Here is an 18023-nt window from a genome sequence, read left to right as displayed (position 1 = left end):
GAAAGGAATGGTAAGAGGATTACCATTGATAGAGAAGCCGAACAGCCTTTGTGAAGGTTGTATATTACGCAAACAACATAGAGAAAGTTTTCCATTAGTGAAAAGCATAAGGGCAAAGGCACCCTTAGAGATTATCCACTCAGATTTATGTGGACCGATGCAAGCTCCGTCATTAGCAGGAAGCCTATATTTCTTAACATTCATTGATGATTTTACAAGGAAGACTTGGATATATTTCCTTAAAAACAAAAGTGAAGTGTTTGAGAAATTCCAAAATTTCAAAGCACTTGTGGAGAACCAAAGCGGGCTGCATATAAAAGTTTTGAGAACTGATAGAGGAGGTGAGTATATCTCCAATGAATTCCTAAAGTTTTGTAGAGAAAATGGAATTCATAAACAATTTACAACTCGGTACACCCCACAGCAAAATGGAGTTGCTGAAAGGAAGAACAGAACCATCATGGAGATGGCAAGGAGCATGTTGAAGGCAAAGCATTTGCCAAATGATTATTGGGCTGAAGCTGTACATTGTGCAGTTTATATTTTGAACAGGTGTCCTACAAAAGCAGTGTTGAACAAAGTGCCAGAAGAGGCATGGAGTGGGAGAAAGCAAGGAGTCACCCACATGAGAGTTTTTGGATGTGTGGCCTATGCACACATTCCAGATCAGCTAAGGAGGAAGTTGGACAACAAAGGGGAGAAATGTATCCTTGTTGGATATAGTGATGAATCCAAAGCCTACAGGCTGTATATCCCATCCACCAAGAAGTTTTTTGTCAGCAGGGATGTTCAATTCATTGAGGAAGAAGCTTGGGATGGAAGCATAGAGAAAACAGTGAATGTTAAAAACTGTTTGTCTCATGATGAGGATGAAGAGGAGGTGGCTGAAATGAATCCCCAAACAACAGCACCAACACAAGAACAGCAAGGTACACCATTGAGGATCAATGAGAGTTCTTCTCCAAGCACACCACAAGGAGGAAATTCAAGTGCATCTTCAAGCACTTGCACACCAAATGAAAGAGGTAAGAAGTTTAGAAATATAAGTGACATTTATGATGAAGGAATGAATTTCTTATTTGCCTTGTATTGTCATGTTGATGATCCTATTCATTTCGAAGAAGCAATTAAAGATAGGAAATGGATAGAAGCTATGGATGAGGAGATCAATGCCATAGAGAGAAACAAAACATGGGATTTGGTTGAGTTACCAAAAGGCAAAGAAGTCATTGGTGTGAAATGGGTCTACAAGACCAAGAGCAATGCTGAAGGCAAGATTGAAAGGCATAAAGCAAGGCTGGTTGTCAAAGGCTACAAGCAACAGCATGGGAGAGATTATGAGGAGACTTTCGCACGGGTTGCAAGAATGGAAACCTTGAGAACAGTGTTGTCCATAGCAGCACAAAACAAATGGAAAGTCTACCAAATGGATGTGAAGTCAGCATTCCTAAATGGAGTGTTAATGGAAGAGGTTTATGTGGAACAGCCTCTCGGATATGAGAAGAAAGGTGAAGAGCACAAAGTGTGCAAATTGAAGAAGGCTCTTTATGGGCTGAAGCAAGCGCCAAGAGCATGGTACAGCAGGATAGATTCATATATATTGGATAATGAATTTGACAAATGTGAAGGAGATCCCACAGTCTACATCAAGGAAAAGGATGGTAAAATTTTGATTGTTGTCTTATATGTTGATGATGTTATTTTCACAGGTAATGATGATCAGCTCATTGAGAATTTTAAATCAGTCATGAAGGATGAATTTGAAATGACTGACATGGGTTTCTTGAGATACTTCTTAGGCATAGAAGTAGATCAAAATGAAAAAGGAATTTTTATCTCACAAGCTAGATATGTAAATCAAGTATTGGGCAGATTTAACATGCAAGAGTGCAAGGCAGCAATCACTCCCACAGTGATGGGATTAAAGCTCAGCAGAGAGGATAGCAGCAAGGATTTTGATCCTACTTTGTACAAAAGTGTTGTAGGCAGTCTTATGTATTTAACAGCAACTAGGCCTGATATTATGTTTGCTGTTAGTTTAATTTCCAGATTCATGGAGAGGCCAAAGGAGGCACATTGGCAGGCAGCAAAAAGAATTTTAAGGTATGTCAAAGGTACCAAAATGTTTGGCATATTATATAATGTCTCACAACATTCAGATTTAGTTGGATACACTGATAGTGATTGGGCTGGAAGTGTAGATGATCGGAAAAGCACTTCCGGTTATGTTTTTCATATGGGTTCAGGAGCCATTTCATGGGCTTCTAAGAAGCAGTCCATTGTAGCATTGTCTACAGCAGAGGCTGAATATGTGGCAGCGACAACAGCAGCATGTCAAGCAGTTTGGATGAGAAGGATGTTGAGAAGCCTAGGCCAAGAGCAGGCAAAAGCGACAGTGGTTTTTTGTGACAATAGCTCAGCTATTGCTTTGTCAAAGAATTCAGTGTTTCATAAGAGAACGAAACACATTGATACAAGGTTTCACTACATCAGAGAATTAGTGAACAATGGAGAAATTGTCCTAGAACATTGCAGGACCCAGGAACAGGTTGCAGACATCTTGACAAAGCCACTGGTTCAGAAGAGTTTCGAATTTTTGAGAAAATGCTTGGGAATGACCGAACGTGCGGTTGTTAAAATTAAAGGGGAGTGTTAAATTTGTAATTTTAAACAGCGCGGCAGTTTTGGTAAAACCGCCCCGGTCTCCCCGTACCGCCTTTGGCAAAAGGCTGTTTCCGTATGAAGGGCTCCGACACAATCAAACTCCGCCACGCGTCCCATGTACAAACGCCAATACCGCCTGCTCCCTGGCCACTAAAGGTCGTTTCATTTGCCCGAGGTTGGCTTGCAAAACCACGTCGGATCAGCTGGGCGCGCGATCTCCGCCGTCGATCTCCTGAAGGTGCATGGGCCTACGTCAAATCACATTTTTGTGTGGATTGAAAGTCTTATAGGTTGACCGCCGTAGTTGAATTTATGGTCTTTAATGTTTTACGTAGATTTAGGTGGAGGTCCTTTAATATGGTTATGGGCATACGTTTTATGTTTTTTTTTATATATTTTTTTATATACGTTGTCAAAAAAAAGCCTACGTGCAGTAGTTTTTATGTGTTGTGCCTGCGCACGGTGGAAAGTAGTGAGTTTTTTTTTTGTTGTATTGAACGCACAGCAGTGCGGTAAAAAAACTGAACAGAGGAGAACTGTAATGATTAATGGCCATCCCAAAACCAGAGAATAGTAGGAAAATTTCTTTTGTAATATCCACAGCAGTGGAACCAGAAGTAAGTGAGACAGAGTTCTCCCGGTGAATCCCTCTCTACGCATAGGATGAAGTTTGTATCAGTTCTTTTGTTTTAAATCAATAGAAGTTTTTTTTTTGTGACTGTGTAATGGACTGTTCTGAGTTAATTAGTTTTTAAAAGCTTCCTTGTGCAAGGATCCTGGACAGAGGAAACAGAGCATTGTCTCTGTGGTGTGTAATTTGTATGTTTTTGGTATTTTCCCATCAAAAATACCCAACATTAACAACGACAACTTTATTCCAACTCACTAGATCAACAGTTCTAATGAGCTATAACGTCTGCGACTCCAACTTTTACAATGATTAGAGGCAAAGGTTCTTCACTCGTACTCAAACGTCTCCTCGATATATCCTTCTGGAACTTTTATGTTGCCAAGTTCCAACACGTTCATTTGCAGCTACCAACAACTGCTTCCCAAGATGACATTCACAGACGCTCAAAAAACAACTCGATCCTTAGGTGCTACTCAACGTTGGTAGGCTCTGGCATATAGTCTCGATTCTACAGGCTCCAATGCTGCACTTCATGCTACAGGTCTCCATTCTACAACTTCCAACGTATTCAAAATTCCATCGTATAAGACTTTCTTCCACACATAGGCAAGTTAACTCTAGTTGCTTGGTTTGCCTACCCTTCCACAAAGCTACTCAAAATAAGTTGAACTAATTGTCCCTAGGCCCTCTCGTGAGGGAGTGGGCCCAGGGCTGGCTCTGATACCAATTGAGGTGAAGAGCACAACGTTCTGATACCACTTTAAGGAAACAATACAAAATAAGAAATCGGTAAACTGTACCTACAACTGCCAAGTTACACTCGCAAATAAGAAATCCAAGAGTGGGATGTGTAACTCTTGCTAAACATCTATATTTATACAAAATCTGAGTTGGTCATATAAATTAAATTTTCCTCTTCGAGTATTGATGAGGCCATAGGGTGTTGGCCCTTCAAACTTTGGTGTGTTGAGGCAGTTACCGGTGAGGCAATGTGGCCATGATGAAGTCGATGGTGAAATAATTACGTATCTAACAATAAATTAGTTGCTTATTCTGTTTAGTGAAAATCTGTGGGAAAGCTTACCTGGCCTATCTAACCAAAGGGTCCTAACATTATTACTTAAAATCTCAGCTCAATCTCTGAGTGAGCAAGATGACAAAAATAGAGATAACTATGCCCGCCCTATCAATTCAGTCAGATAAGGTGGTTGAATCCCTAGAGCATGAAATCTACCGTGATGCTCTACTTAACGAGCTTCCTTCACCGCGAAAAGTAGCAACAATCTTTGTCACTATTGCTCGGTATTGTGGTGAGATAGAACACTCTTCCGATATTTGTTTTCAAATGGAGTGAAAGATTGAGCCAGCTCTGAAATTGTTTTCAAACAAATATTTACCTTCACCAACAGGTTCTATCGTATTTGATCTTTTGATTTACATTAATAGCTGATGAGGAAGTTGGTTGTGAACTTAAGAAATTTAATTGCCCATCACTGTGAAAATGAAAATGAAGTATTATGAAAATGGAATATTATATAATATTAGAAATTAAAATACTCAAATCCAGTTCCTTACCCTGGTCTAGAGAATAGGCATAAGCAAGCAGCCAAGGATTAGAGTAAGAATCCTCAGGATTAATGAAGAAAGAATAGTGTTAGAGTTTGGAACCATTAGGTTACCTGCAGTGACAGGTGGACTTGTGAGACAAAACTTCATAGGCAGCAATGAGTGAAGGCATGATAGTTATTATTCTTTCTTTGCTTTGCGCAATCATATCCCTAGTGGGCCTTGGTTTTTTCATTTCGTGGGGTCATATTCTGAAGTCATGGCATAACCGTATGGTCGTCAGATGGGCTAACACTTGCACAAAGGAGAAATTCGTATCAGCTCTCACCTCACTGATCAATGTGAAATCAACCCTACAGCTTGCAGGGTTATCCATTGCAACAGATTGCGCAATCAAGGCTTCCATATGGAAAGTGAGGGTGTAAGAGTGTTGCCAAATTGTAATCAAGGCTTCCATATGGAATGTATTGACAAATGGATTTGATGTCTACATTCCATATGGATTCGATGTCACTCTTTAGGTCCTACATGTAGAAAAAAAAATTCAGTACTGAGGAAACCCGGCGGTACATAAAGCCTTTTTCAAGATTTTTCAACATAGTCATGTCATGCTACTAAACCTTGATGAGAAAGTTATTATTAAACTCTCCCAACCACCGGGAATATACATCATTGACATCTAGACATTGTGTAAGGCTGAGCTGTGATTATGAAATGAATATTATTAGCTTAAGGACTGTTACTTGAATATAATCATTGTGAATTTATTTTAAATCTATATTAATGAACTCTAGATTAAAGATATATGGAGTTCAAATTCTTATTACTCCCTCTCGTCCCACAATGGACTATAGTAATTGGAAATGAAGAATCTAGTATTATTTGAGTCATTTTTAGTTCTGGCTCATTAGTTATAAACAATGTTTTTAGAGAGGTATTGATTTATCATGTTATTTGGCCTCCTCCTGCGGACCGAAGCTAATCCTAAGCTAAATCAACAGGTTATATTTTTGTTTGTTTGATATTTTCAAACTTGTTAGTCCCTACAACCTAAACTAATGTTAGAATTATTAGAGGGCATTAATTGTTAGCTCAGCTATGAGGAACATGCTGGTATATACCAACATATAATCATATAAGCATCAGCAGGTCGTTGGCCACAACACATGGCGATTGCACTGCACATTTATATTGCATGTGAGTGCATGTTGTGCCGTGGCCCAAGCAGGTTATAGTGTGACGGTGGCCTTTGCCATTTGAGAAGTAGTCCATGTTGAGTAGCATAGGAAAGAGATGTTGAGGAAGGAGCTGGATGTAGCAGAAGCTAGAGCTTGATTGCAGGCCTGGTTTACATAGGGAGGGTTCTAATCACACAGGGAGGGTCCTAATCATAGGGAGGGCACATCGCCTACAAGAACCCTAAGGCACATTAAGATCAGTTCACCGAATTGACATGGCGAATTGACACAGTCAGGGCATTGTTGTTGTTGTTGTGCTGTGAGTTTCCTTATCTTCAGCCTCCATCGTAACTAGATTTGCTAAAAAACTACAAAAACAAAGCTAGATAAATATGTCTATACCCTCGACAGAAGTAGAGACCTCAAACTCATTTAGGCAGGAATTGGTCTGTCTAGGCAGAAAAGTCCAAGTAGAAGAGGAGGTTTCTATCGCCTCTCGTAGTGAAGACATCTGGGAGCATGCAAAATTACATTTCATAAAGCCACGGCTCCCCTTCCATCCATATAAGCTTGTGTTTATTCCATTAATGATCACTTGATTTATGGAGCTGCCAGCCTTGCCATGCCCACAACAATATTTCGTAGGCGAATAAAGGAAGGAAATACTTACCAGCGCAGAAGGCCATGAGGTTGAACCACCAAGAAAATCTTTAAGGCTCGATGAGACACATCGTAGAAGGCCATGAAGTTGAAACTGGTGCACCTGCAGTGTGCAGTTGGATTATCCTTCTGCCTCCTCTATTGACATATTTCAGCCTCCTCTATTGACATATTAGCAGACGTATTACAGCTCCTCAATCCTTTTGACTCAATCAATACTTCTCGGGTAGACATCAAGGCGCAACTTCTTCCCCATTCATTGGGGCTAGGCAATATGCTCCTTTCGTTTTCTGAGGTCTAGGGGGGAGCTAAATAGGCATGGTCAATAACTACGGGTTCTGGAGCAAGTAGTAGGTTGTAGTCCCTATTGTTGACCTCACCTCCTTGCTCTACTTATCCTCACTTCTCCTTTGTTCATCTGGACAGAGCGTGTATAGAGATATTCTTTGTAGAGAGCATAATGGATTCAAGGTGGTATTTGTTTCAGTCTTTGATCCCTTCTGTCCTTTTTTCACTTCTGTTTCCCTATCCCTCTAGCTTCGAACATTCTAGTCTTAATCCTTCTTCTTCACTAGGTCGTCTATCTCGTCATACCCTTAAGGAATATAAAGGCCGAATAAGCGCGAAGAGAAAGAAGAAGAAAGGCAAGTTGTCCTAAGACAATTTGGAATTCATCCCAACTGCAATTTTGGAACTGCAAGCTCTCCTTTCAACGTGAATTTTTCCCTTCAATATTCATAGGAAAATAATCAGTATCACCATGGGCATTCACCATTGATGAAACCCTACATTCCAACAACCCTAGACTGTATGTTAATAGTATGTGGAAATTGGAATCTAGTGCGAGGGCAGGGTTGTCCTTTCTTGCTTCAAGCTCTAGCCATGGGTCACCTACTCTGCCACGCAGATCTTTAAGGCTCAATAAGACAAAGTGCAGAAGGCCATGACATTGAAACTGGTGCACCTGCAGTGGGCAAGTGGATTATCCTTCTGCCTCCTGTATTAACATATTAGCAAACATATTACTATGATACAATGTTAAGTGGCATGGTTTACACCCTGCATTCTATGTTATGGAGAAGGAGGTGAGGCATGTGGCGCTCATGGGAGGGCCCACATGGAGGTCTTTTTATATTTATTTTTTAAGCACTTTAATGACTTTGCGAACCTTAACTTTCAACTAATTCTTATTACTACAGAGTTGGTTTGATTTTCTTAGTGTTAGAGCTACCAAAGGAACAATGGTAGAATATTGAGATTGCAGTGTGGGAACAAGGATATTGCATCAGATGTAATAGTTTCTTTTCAATGGCACAGGCCCTGAATTTAGGTACTCAAGTACAATCACGCAATTTCTCCATGTCCTTGATGTTTCAACTATCCCTCACACAGCTGCTGGAAGGCTCGGTTAGGGCAATATATAAGGCCTTTATAGGTTATTTTTCTGGTCTTCATCTTTAGCTAAGGTATAAGATTATTCAATTGTAAAGTTGATTTTAAGATATGGAATAATATGATTTCTAGTTTTGTCCCTATTTTTTCATATACTCACATGCAAATGGGCTTAATTTAATAGACTATTGAATTCCTTATTCGACTTTTGAAACCCTCATAAATTGTTTCAAATTTTTTGATGGGGGTGAAGAATAGGCTTGCTCCTGGATTATTAGGTTAACTGGTTAATCATTACCCCGAGAGCTAGGAGAAAGTGTGTGTTCAAATGGAAGTGTTAGGAGATGGTTACGAGGCATTCGTAGGGTGTTTGAAGATGGACATGGAAACAACCAATGCACCAAAGACCGCTACAAGGAATTCACTCAGTAATCCTTCTCAGTCATAGCAAGTGCAGCAAGATAGGAATGTGGGTTACCCATCTTCTACCAATGCATTCATAGTAACTAGGAAAGAAAAGCCATCTTTATCGAATTCTTTGAGGAATTCAATGGCCATGGATATGACTATGCAAGAACCTGTGAGATCGTTTGGTACTATCGGCATTACAGATCCCTCAAGGAATCTAGGTCCTTCACAGAATTTTAGTACTGATGTTAATAGGATGCTGGATGTTCGCAACTGAGGCCGAAGATGTACATGGATATGGATAAATTGTCTTCTTTCGGAGAGTCGTTGAATGTTGCGGTGGGAGAAGGATCGAAGCTCCCCTCAGGTGTTGAGACTAATCGACCTCCGCATCATTCAAGAAGTATTTCTGTCGATTTTGTTTTTTCTGGATTGGAAGGTAACCTGGAAGATACGAAAGGGAACCTTGGTACTAAGGGGCTAGTCGGCCTCGTCATTGTCATAGCAATTTTATGTATGGTTCATCTTCCTCACATTTAAATGAACTGTCGTCAGAGTCTTTATTGTCCAAGAAGGCGATGGCAGCAAGAAAACTCCAAGAACTAGCACTTATTGATCCGAAACAAGCCAAGAGGTATGGCTTTAATTCTCTCCAAGTTCCCCAATTTTCATTTTGATTCTTGTCGCTGACAGTGTGAAATTAAACTCCACTGAGTGCATAGCATGATGAAACTCAATTTGAAACCTATCAATGGATTTCATTTCAGTGATGCCTACTGGTAGTAAATAGATATTTCCTTCCTCACTACATTTGCGAGAAGGTAAACTCCACTGATTGCATAGAATGAAACTGGCCTTGAAACCTATTAGAGGATTTCAATTCAGTGACTTGCCAATTGTAGATGAACATTTATTTTTTCAGTCCATTGTTGTTTCCCAATGGGAAATGTTATTGTAGTCATTAAGGCTCCCTTCTGAATTGCTGGGTTACTTGGTGTAAAGCAAGTGAACGGTATCTGAAGTTCTTGGATATAATTTTCAATGGAGGATATTGGGGAATCAACAATCAGCTGTATGATCAAAAGAAAGAAATATGTGTTATATATCAGAGTTAGAATGAAGAGTTCAAACACTGCAGATGGAAGAAACTACTCTTTCGGCTTAGCTTACATTGTTGCACGTGCGAAAGTGTAGATTGAGATTTTTATCTATTTTTACATATAGATTTCATAGCTTGGAACCTAATTGCCTTTTATCATCGTTAATAGACTTTTCAAGAAATGTTAAGTAGTATGATTTTGCCTTGTAGAGTCATCGAGGATAAATGATCACTAGCTTCACGATTCTGTTTAATTTTTTTTGCTTCTTGTTATATTGTAATGTTTAAATTTTGATATGATTCCTAGCATGGTTAATGTCTTCTGGCATGCCCAATTACCTAGATTTTATTTCAAAAGTTTTTGGTAGCAGTTTTAATTTAACATGTTTTGAAACAAACATGACTTTTTCTTATTTGATTAATGCCCTACCCTACCTCATTGAAGCTTCTTTCATGTCCTACATGGTGAAGAGTCCTCTGTATTTCAACATGGTCCATATTTATTGGATGGATTTGCTTTCTGCATGGTTTCTTATTTTTTTGGTCGGTAAGAAGTCCTTAAATTTATTTAGTTTACTACAGTCTCTCTCTTTCATTTTGGTTTTCATGAACTAGTAATCTATGAACTAATGCTAAGAGGAAATATACACCTCTAAACAAATGAGATCTAATTTGAGCGTACTTTTTGAGTCCAATCAAAACATAAAGGGTTTGATTACCTAAACTGTTCACTTTTAGTCTCTAGTTAGTTATTGCTGTATAACCCTCACCCTGGCAGATGAGTTAAGTTGCATCCATTCCGTGGAAGGATGTTTTGGAAAATTTTGGTTTATTGCCTTTTGTATAAGCGATATGCCATTTGGGCACAGATTGTAAGGGATAAACTATAGTATCAAAAGTCTTTTGTTTGTAATACAAATTCTACATCAGAACTTTAACTAATGATTTTGAATGTTTGAAGTAAGCTTCTTCATGAGCTTGGCAATAAAATGTGCTAGTTCACATGTCTAAATTCTATATATGGAGCTCAGAGAGGGTTACACAAGAAAGAAAGGGTTTTATGTAGATTACTTGTATAGTGATCATTCATATAGATAAAAGTTAAAATCATATGTGTTACAACTTACATGTAATGTGTCGTTTCTACAGAGCTATGATCCTACATCTGTGTGATACTACGGTTAACGATATCTCTATATTGCTTGGAACTATTACTATTTTGCATATAGTTTTTAGTCTTGCATTGATTTGGATTTCTAATTTGGGAAGCATCCCTTGGGTTCCCCAGTGAGGTTTTCCTTTGAAAAAACTTGATATCCTTTATGTCAGTGATTGGCAATATTTGAACAAATTTGATCCAAAATTGTAATTGTGCTAGAATAACACTAAAAAATACTTGCATCCACTGTCGATGCATTTTCAGCTGTTTCATAGAATTCTGGTGTGCATATCATGGAGAAGAATAGATATTTATTTCCATACATGCATCAGATTCAGTTTTCATAAAAACAATTGATGGATTTTCAACAGTTGAAGTGTTCATTCCTACTTCTATGGCTGATGCTGGGATAGAATGCATGGTATTTTACATTCACCTTGGACCCCTTGTACTCAAACCATCCAATTCATAGGCAATGTGAGCAACGTTATAGCTACTAGCCTGACTCCTGTAGAAACCCCCCTTGGCTACAATAGTCCTCAATCCTGTGTAGATTCAAATGGTAGCAAGAGTTACTGTAATAACTATCCTGATATCTTACCTTAAATTCACATAAATTGGCATTTTCCATGTTCTCAATTCTTTGTAAATTATGATCAGGTGACATTGGGAAATTCTTTCCTATTACTTCCTAGTTACTCTAAAATCAAACTTGAAATAAAAACACCATACAAGATAAATGCATCTTCTGATTTAAGCTCTCTTTTAATGGGAATTCGTTTAACTCATTTGCACTTTTCTTGATCTCTTATGTTGTAGTTTAGCCTTCATTCAATATAGCAGTCTTAATTGTTGCAGAAACCACAAATTACAACAGTTTTGTTTTATGCATGTGAAGCATATTGTGTTTCCTAATACTTGACTCATGGTGCATCTGCAGAATGCCTTCTTACTAATGGGCCAACAATAGTTTCTTGAATGCGGGGAAAGATTCTTGTTGTGTACCCTAACTATGTTGGAGACATCAGACATGGTGATCAATGCCATAGCTCTGTATTCTGGGGTGAATACAAGGATGTTGAGCATTCATGGGTTACATACATTGTCAATTTTAATGAAATTATTAATGGTGCCGATGTAAAAGTACTTTTTGCTCATGATGGGACTGTTGCAAGTACTCTTGAGGTTGCTTTTGGGAACCAATACTGCATGCATGGGCATTATGTCCATGGATGCATTTTCTTGAAACTCCCCCTCATGGCAGGGACTCATTGCGATACAACCCTTCTTGTTTATTTAGTTTTAGGTTATAATTCATTTAATAAAATGTTATATTTAGTAAATGTGATATTTCTTATATCTATAGTTAAATTTGCGTTTTTAAATGTTTTATTAATTTTTAGTTTAAAAATTGAAAATATATTAGTTATATTTTAATTTTTTAATTAATTGGTTTAATGCTTTAGAGCATGATTGTTAAGTACACGTGGGTCTTTTCTCTCACAAACATAACAATAGGTGAACTATGCACTGAAGATAATGGTAAGAGTTTTGAATTTTATTAATGATTGCAAATACTACAACATATATAGAAAGAAAAAGTTATATATATATATATATATATATATATATATATATATATATATATATATATATATATATATATATATATATATATACACCATGATAAAATATTTCAATGTCAAAAGTAAAAGAGTAATTGAAAAGAAAAAGATTAAATTACTTCGTAGTAACAATAATAAGAGGGAAAGAGTTTGGAAGTTTACTAATGAATGCAAATACTTCAACATATATAGGAAGAAAAAGTTATATATATATATATATATATATATATATATATATATATATATATATATATATATATATATATATATATTTCAATGTCGAAAGTAAAAGAGCAATTGAAAAGAAAAAAAATCAATTAATTCGTAATGACACTAATAAGAGGGAGGTGTGTCATTCATTCATTTTTTAATATAAAATCAATATTGGGCATTTAAAAATATCATTAAGAATGATAAAATTCAATTTTAGTAAGAAATGAAATATTCAATATGCAAAGTTCAATAAAATATTCCAATTTTAACGATGTAAATGTTATGGTTAAAACATTTCAAGTAGTCATTATTTTATGTTTTGGTCATTTTTCATATATATTTTTCAATCAATTTTGTCTTAAAAAAATATTTGTTGGGATTACAAGGTTAAACTATGTAGGGTACTCAATCCAAATGTGGGAAAGGGATTTTCAAGTGGTTGAATCCATTTATGCAATTTAAGCAAGGTGATGAATAATGAAATTTAAATAATGAAAAATCAGACACACACACACACATTATCATAATCATTGGTTTATAAGCCACCAGTGGAATCAAAACAAAACTTATTTTCAAATTTTCACTCTAAAAGAGGTTTGCACCTCATGATATTGATATTTGATCCCTGTTGAGGCTAGCTAGTTTAGGAAACTAAAAAGAATATCAAAAAATGATACCAAAATTATGTAACATAGTATTTTCAATCAACTAGTATAATTATATAAATCAAATTATTAATTAATGTTAATAGATATTTTGTAGAACTTAAATCTATATCATTGTTGATAATTAAATTGAAATTGCAGCCCACTCACCCATCTAGCTAATGAGCGGGGGCATGTGGTGACGCATTGACGACAAGTGTAATAACTAATTTGAATGACATTAAAATCACTCAAACGAGCACATAAGGGGACGATGTGGTGGTGATATCAACAACACGAAGTGTGTCGGCAAGGTGGCGATGATGAAGATTTATATTTCTTATCATTCATTGAGCTCTAGATTTAGGGAAAAGCAATTCGATATGTAGTGATATATCCCCATGTTGGTGTTGACCTTGAGAATATAAGGTAATGGGATATGAGCAAAAAAAATAAAATTGTTGGCATTATGTTTTCTGGTATGACTGTATGTTACAGATGTTGTACTTGATGGCAACTCTAGTGGCAAGGCTCTCAGTTTGTTGAAAATTAAGAAGGACGCAGGAAACCAGTTCAGGAGGTGCGTACCCGCAGGTACACCATGCAGGGTCCGCGTCCAGTGACGCTGGCCAGCCGTTCAGGGGGTGCGTCCACCCAGTGCACACATTTCAAGGCAGAGAAAAAGCATGTGGGGGTTTCTTGTGTGGTATCTAGCCGACGGTTTTGTGTTTCTATGGTGTCGGCTCGTGGTATTGTTCCATGTTTTGGGGAGGAGCTTGCCTATATAAAGCAAAGGAGTTCATTTGGATTGAGTATTGTCTTTGGTTGAATATCTTATTTGGTGAGATCTAGTCCAGATCTAAGAGGGCGAATCTTCTAATGGACTGTGATCTCTATGGCGCATGATCAGATCTGTAGATCTGACTGTTTGGGTTAGTCTTGAAGTCTTCATATCATTTATATCTGAAGGGACGCAGGTACTATAAAGGGCAAGTGCGCCGAGACGCAGAACAGTAGAGAGAGACCTGCGTGGGGACGCAGGGCGATCAAGGTTCAGGTGCGTCTCTGAAGCAGAAGGACGCGGCGCGATAGTGTTTTCAGGTGCGTCTCTGTAGCTAAAGACGTGGTGCGATAGTATCTTTGGGTGCGTCCCTGAAGCAACAGAACGCAGAGCAGTCAAAGGAACAGTGCGTGGGCACGCACTGGAGCAGAAGGATATCTGCGTGTGGACGCAGAGTAGCAGAAGGTTAACGGCATCTGGTCGCAGGCCACAGAAAGAGAAACTGCGTCTCTGTTTTAAAGATGTTCTGTTGATTGAATTTCTCTATTGATAAGGTGTTCTGGGTTAGTTCTGTTGTTGCTGATCTGATATCTGTAGTGATCTATATCTGTTATGTACTTGTTGATTATCTGATGCTTTATGAAAAGAAGTAGGGGGTTGTAGCTCCCTTCCAGGAGTAGACTGGAAAACGAGAGAGAGAGAGAGTTGTAGCTCTCTGCAGGTTGCAGCCTGCGTACTGGTAAAGGACTGCACCAGTACAAAATCATTGTAAAAGAAGTTTCTAAATTGAAAGAAGATAGAGACATATTGCAGCAGGTGGTTTTCACCCACATTGGGTTTCCACCTTACATCTTGTGTTCTTTGGTGTGACTATCTGTTTTTCATGCTCATTATTTTATGGTACTGACATGCTAAAATAATTCAAAGATCAAATAAGGAAGATTTATTAAATTGCTAGATAATACTGATTCACCCCCCCCTCTCAGTATTATTTCCAACAATTGGTATCAGAGCAGGTCCTTCAGAGAAGCTTGATCGCTTGAAGGTAGATCGTTCATCATGAGCAACTACGAGAGAGAAGCATCAATCAGGCCACCGATTTTTGATGGGACAAACTTCAATTATTGGAAGGTAAGAGTTACTGCATATCTTCAATCTCTTGGTACAGAAGTTTGGGACATTGTAGAAACAGGCTATGCTTTTCCTTCAGCTACTCCTACAGATCCAGCTGAGAAAAAGAAGTATGAAACAAACGCAAAAGCAGTCAGTACTCTATTAGGAAGTATATCCCAAATAGAATTCATGAAGGTAATGCACTTCAAATCAGCAAAAGAGATATGGGACAAAATGGTCACGAGCTATGAAGGAGATGAACAGGTAAAACAAGCTAAACTTCAAACTCTCAGGATTCAATATGAGACTCTCAAGATGTATAATGATGAAAGTGTTGCTAATTATTTTCTTCGGGTAGATGAGATTGTTAATTGTATGAAAAATTTGGGTGAAGAAATAAAAGAGGCTATAGTAGTTCAAAAGATTCTAAGATCATTATCCCCCAAGTTTGAATCTAAAGTATCTGCAATAGAAGAAAAGGAAAATCTCCGTGTTCTCACTATGTCTCAGCTACATGGAATTCTAACTGCTTATGAAATGAGAAAGGGAGGTCCATCAGACAGAAGGGAAGCTGCTTTTAAGGCATTAGGCAAAGAAGATTACTATGAAGCAAGCAATGTTCCAGAAGAAGAGGAAGAAGAATCAAATTTTGTCAGAAATCTTCAAAGGGGTTCTGGAAGGTTCAGAGGTAAGCTACCTTTCAAATGCTTTGCTTGTGGAAGAGTAGGTCATTATGCTGCAAAATGTCCTTATAAGGATAAAGGAAAGGAACCTGCTAGATGGAACAAGAAACAAAGTGCAAATAAGAAAAGCTACTACACCCATGAAGATAGTGATGGTTTATCAAACAGTGATGAAGATGAACAAGGTAATAAATATAAGTTGTTAATGGCATTTGAAGATGATGATTATGAGGATGCTGTAGATGTGAATAACCTCTATGATGAAATTACTAGACTCAAGAGATGTATAGAAGAAAAGAATGTGATCATTGATACTCTACAATTTCAAATTGATGAAAAAGAAAAACATCTTGAAAAACTAGAAGGTGAAATTGTTGGTCTCAGAAAAGAAATTGAGAAAACAAAAGCTATTAATCTTAAGTTTGTCAAAGGATCTGAAACTTTGGATGAGATTATCAATGTGCAGCGGTCTCCTCTAAACAAGACAGGTTTGGGTTACAATGGAGAAACCTCTCAAGCATCCACCTCAAAAAGTTATCTTGATGCGGCAAGAAGAAATGAGCAGAAGAACAATGAAGATAATCAGGTAAAGCAGGGACAAAATACAAACAGAAACTATCAGGGGCAATCCATCTTAAGGGTGAACAAAAGCTACAACCAGCCACAGGTAAAATCTTCTCAGTTTGGTTCAAGAATAGATGAAAATAGAAATTACAATCAGTTGGCAGGTAGATTCAATAACCGCAGAAGCTTCTTCAATGGACAATGCTTTTCTTGCCATAATTTTGGTCACAAAGCAACTCAATGTGTTGCATATAAAACAATCATGACTAGGGAAGCTCAAAAACAAAGAAGTATGACAGGGATGACAAAAAGGACCTATAACAACATTTCGGTTCTTGAAAATGAAGTCGAATGTTCTATTTGCAATAACTTTGGTCATGAAGAATCTGAATGCAGGAGCAGGTTTCAGCAGAAAAAGGAGCAAGCCTCAAGCACCAAAACATGGAGAATAAAGGAACCTCAAACAGAAAGATGTGGAATAGCATTTTATGCAGAGGGACAGGAAAATCTATGGTACATTGACAGTGGATGTTCGAAGCATATGACAGGTGATAAAGAAAAACTTGAATCTTATTCTGTTCTAGAAAAAGGAAAGAAAGTCTCTTTTGGAAACGATACTCCTGCAACTATAAAAGGAAAAGGCATTGCTCAGTTAAAAGGAAAGGTCAAGGCTGGAAATGTTTTGTATGTTGATGGATTGAAGCATAATCTTCTAAGTGTCAGCCAGATGTGTGATCAAAGGACCGAGGTTATTTTCAGATCGAATGGATGTCTTGTTCGTGATCTTGATACAGGTAAAACAGTACTCAAAGGCAAAAGAACTCCAAATAATCTGTACATATTTGAAGAAGGACAACAACAATTCTATCTGAGCAAGGATGAAGAGCACTGGTTATGGCATCGAAGGTTGGGACATCTAAGCTTCTCACAAATAAGGAAAGCATGCAAATATCAGGCAGTTCGCGATCTTCCAGATATCAAAATTCCTGACAACACCATATGCAAATCATGTCAGTTTGGAAAACAAACCAGGACTAACTTTCCAGAGAAGGAAGGATCAGCTAGCATGCCTCTTGAGCTAGTACATACAGATACATGTGGTCCTTTTAGGAAAAGAACACCTAGAGGAGAGGAATACTTGATATTATTTATTGACGATTTCTCCAGGTTTGTCTGGTTAGGACTTATGAAGCACAAAGATGAAGCTTTCGAAAAATTCAAATCCTTCAAAGCCTTGGTTGAAAATGAATCAGGTCACAAAATTAAGTGCCTCAGATCCGACAGAGGTGGGGAATTTACTTCAAATGAATTTTTCGATTTCTGTGATGAATATGGCATAAGGAGAGAATTCTCTACAGCTAGAACTCCTCAGCAAAATGGAGTTGTTGAAAGAATGAACAGAACAATCCAACAAATGGCTCGTGCTATGCTTGATGAATCAGGAACTCCTGCAACTTTCTGGGGTGAAGCTGCACATGCTGCGGTTATTATTCTCAACAAGACAAATGTCCGGGTAAACAGCACTCAAACTCCTCATGAGCTCTGGAGTGGTAAAACTCCTTCGGTAAAGCATTTCAAAATCTTTGGGAGCAAATGCTATATCAAGAATACTGATGAGCAGCTTGGCAAACTTGAACCTAGAG

The 18023-nt window shown here is 37.8% G+C and overlaps 1 pseudogene; it reads left to right on the top strand.

Annotated features, from left to right (window-relative positions):
• Positions 1-8419: 8419 nt before the first annotated feature.
• Positions 8420-18023, top strand: part of LOC149235137 (uncharacterized) — a 73019-nt pseudogene continuing 63415 nt past the window's right edge.

This window comes from Pinus tabuliformis, chromosome 8 (assembly GCF_031772625.1).
Source record: "Pinus tabuliformis cultivar Carrire ecotype Pingquan chromosome 8, CPIR1, whole genome shotgun sequence".
Lineage (NCBI taxonomy): Eukaryota > Viridiplantae > Streptophyta > Pinopsida > Pinales > Pinaceae > Pinus > Pinus tabuliformis.
The sequence above is the reverse complement of the archived record's forward strand: the minus strand, read 5'-3'. Positions and strand labels throughout refer to the sequence as shown.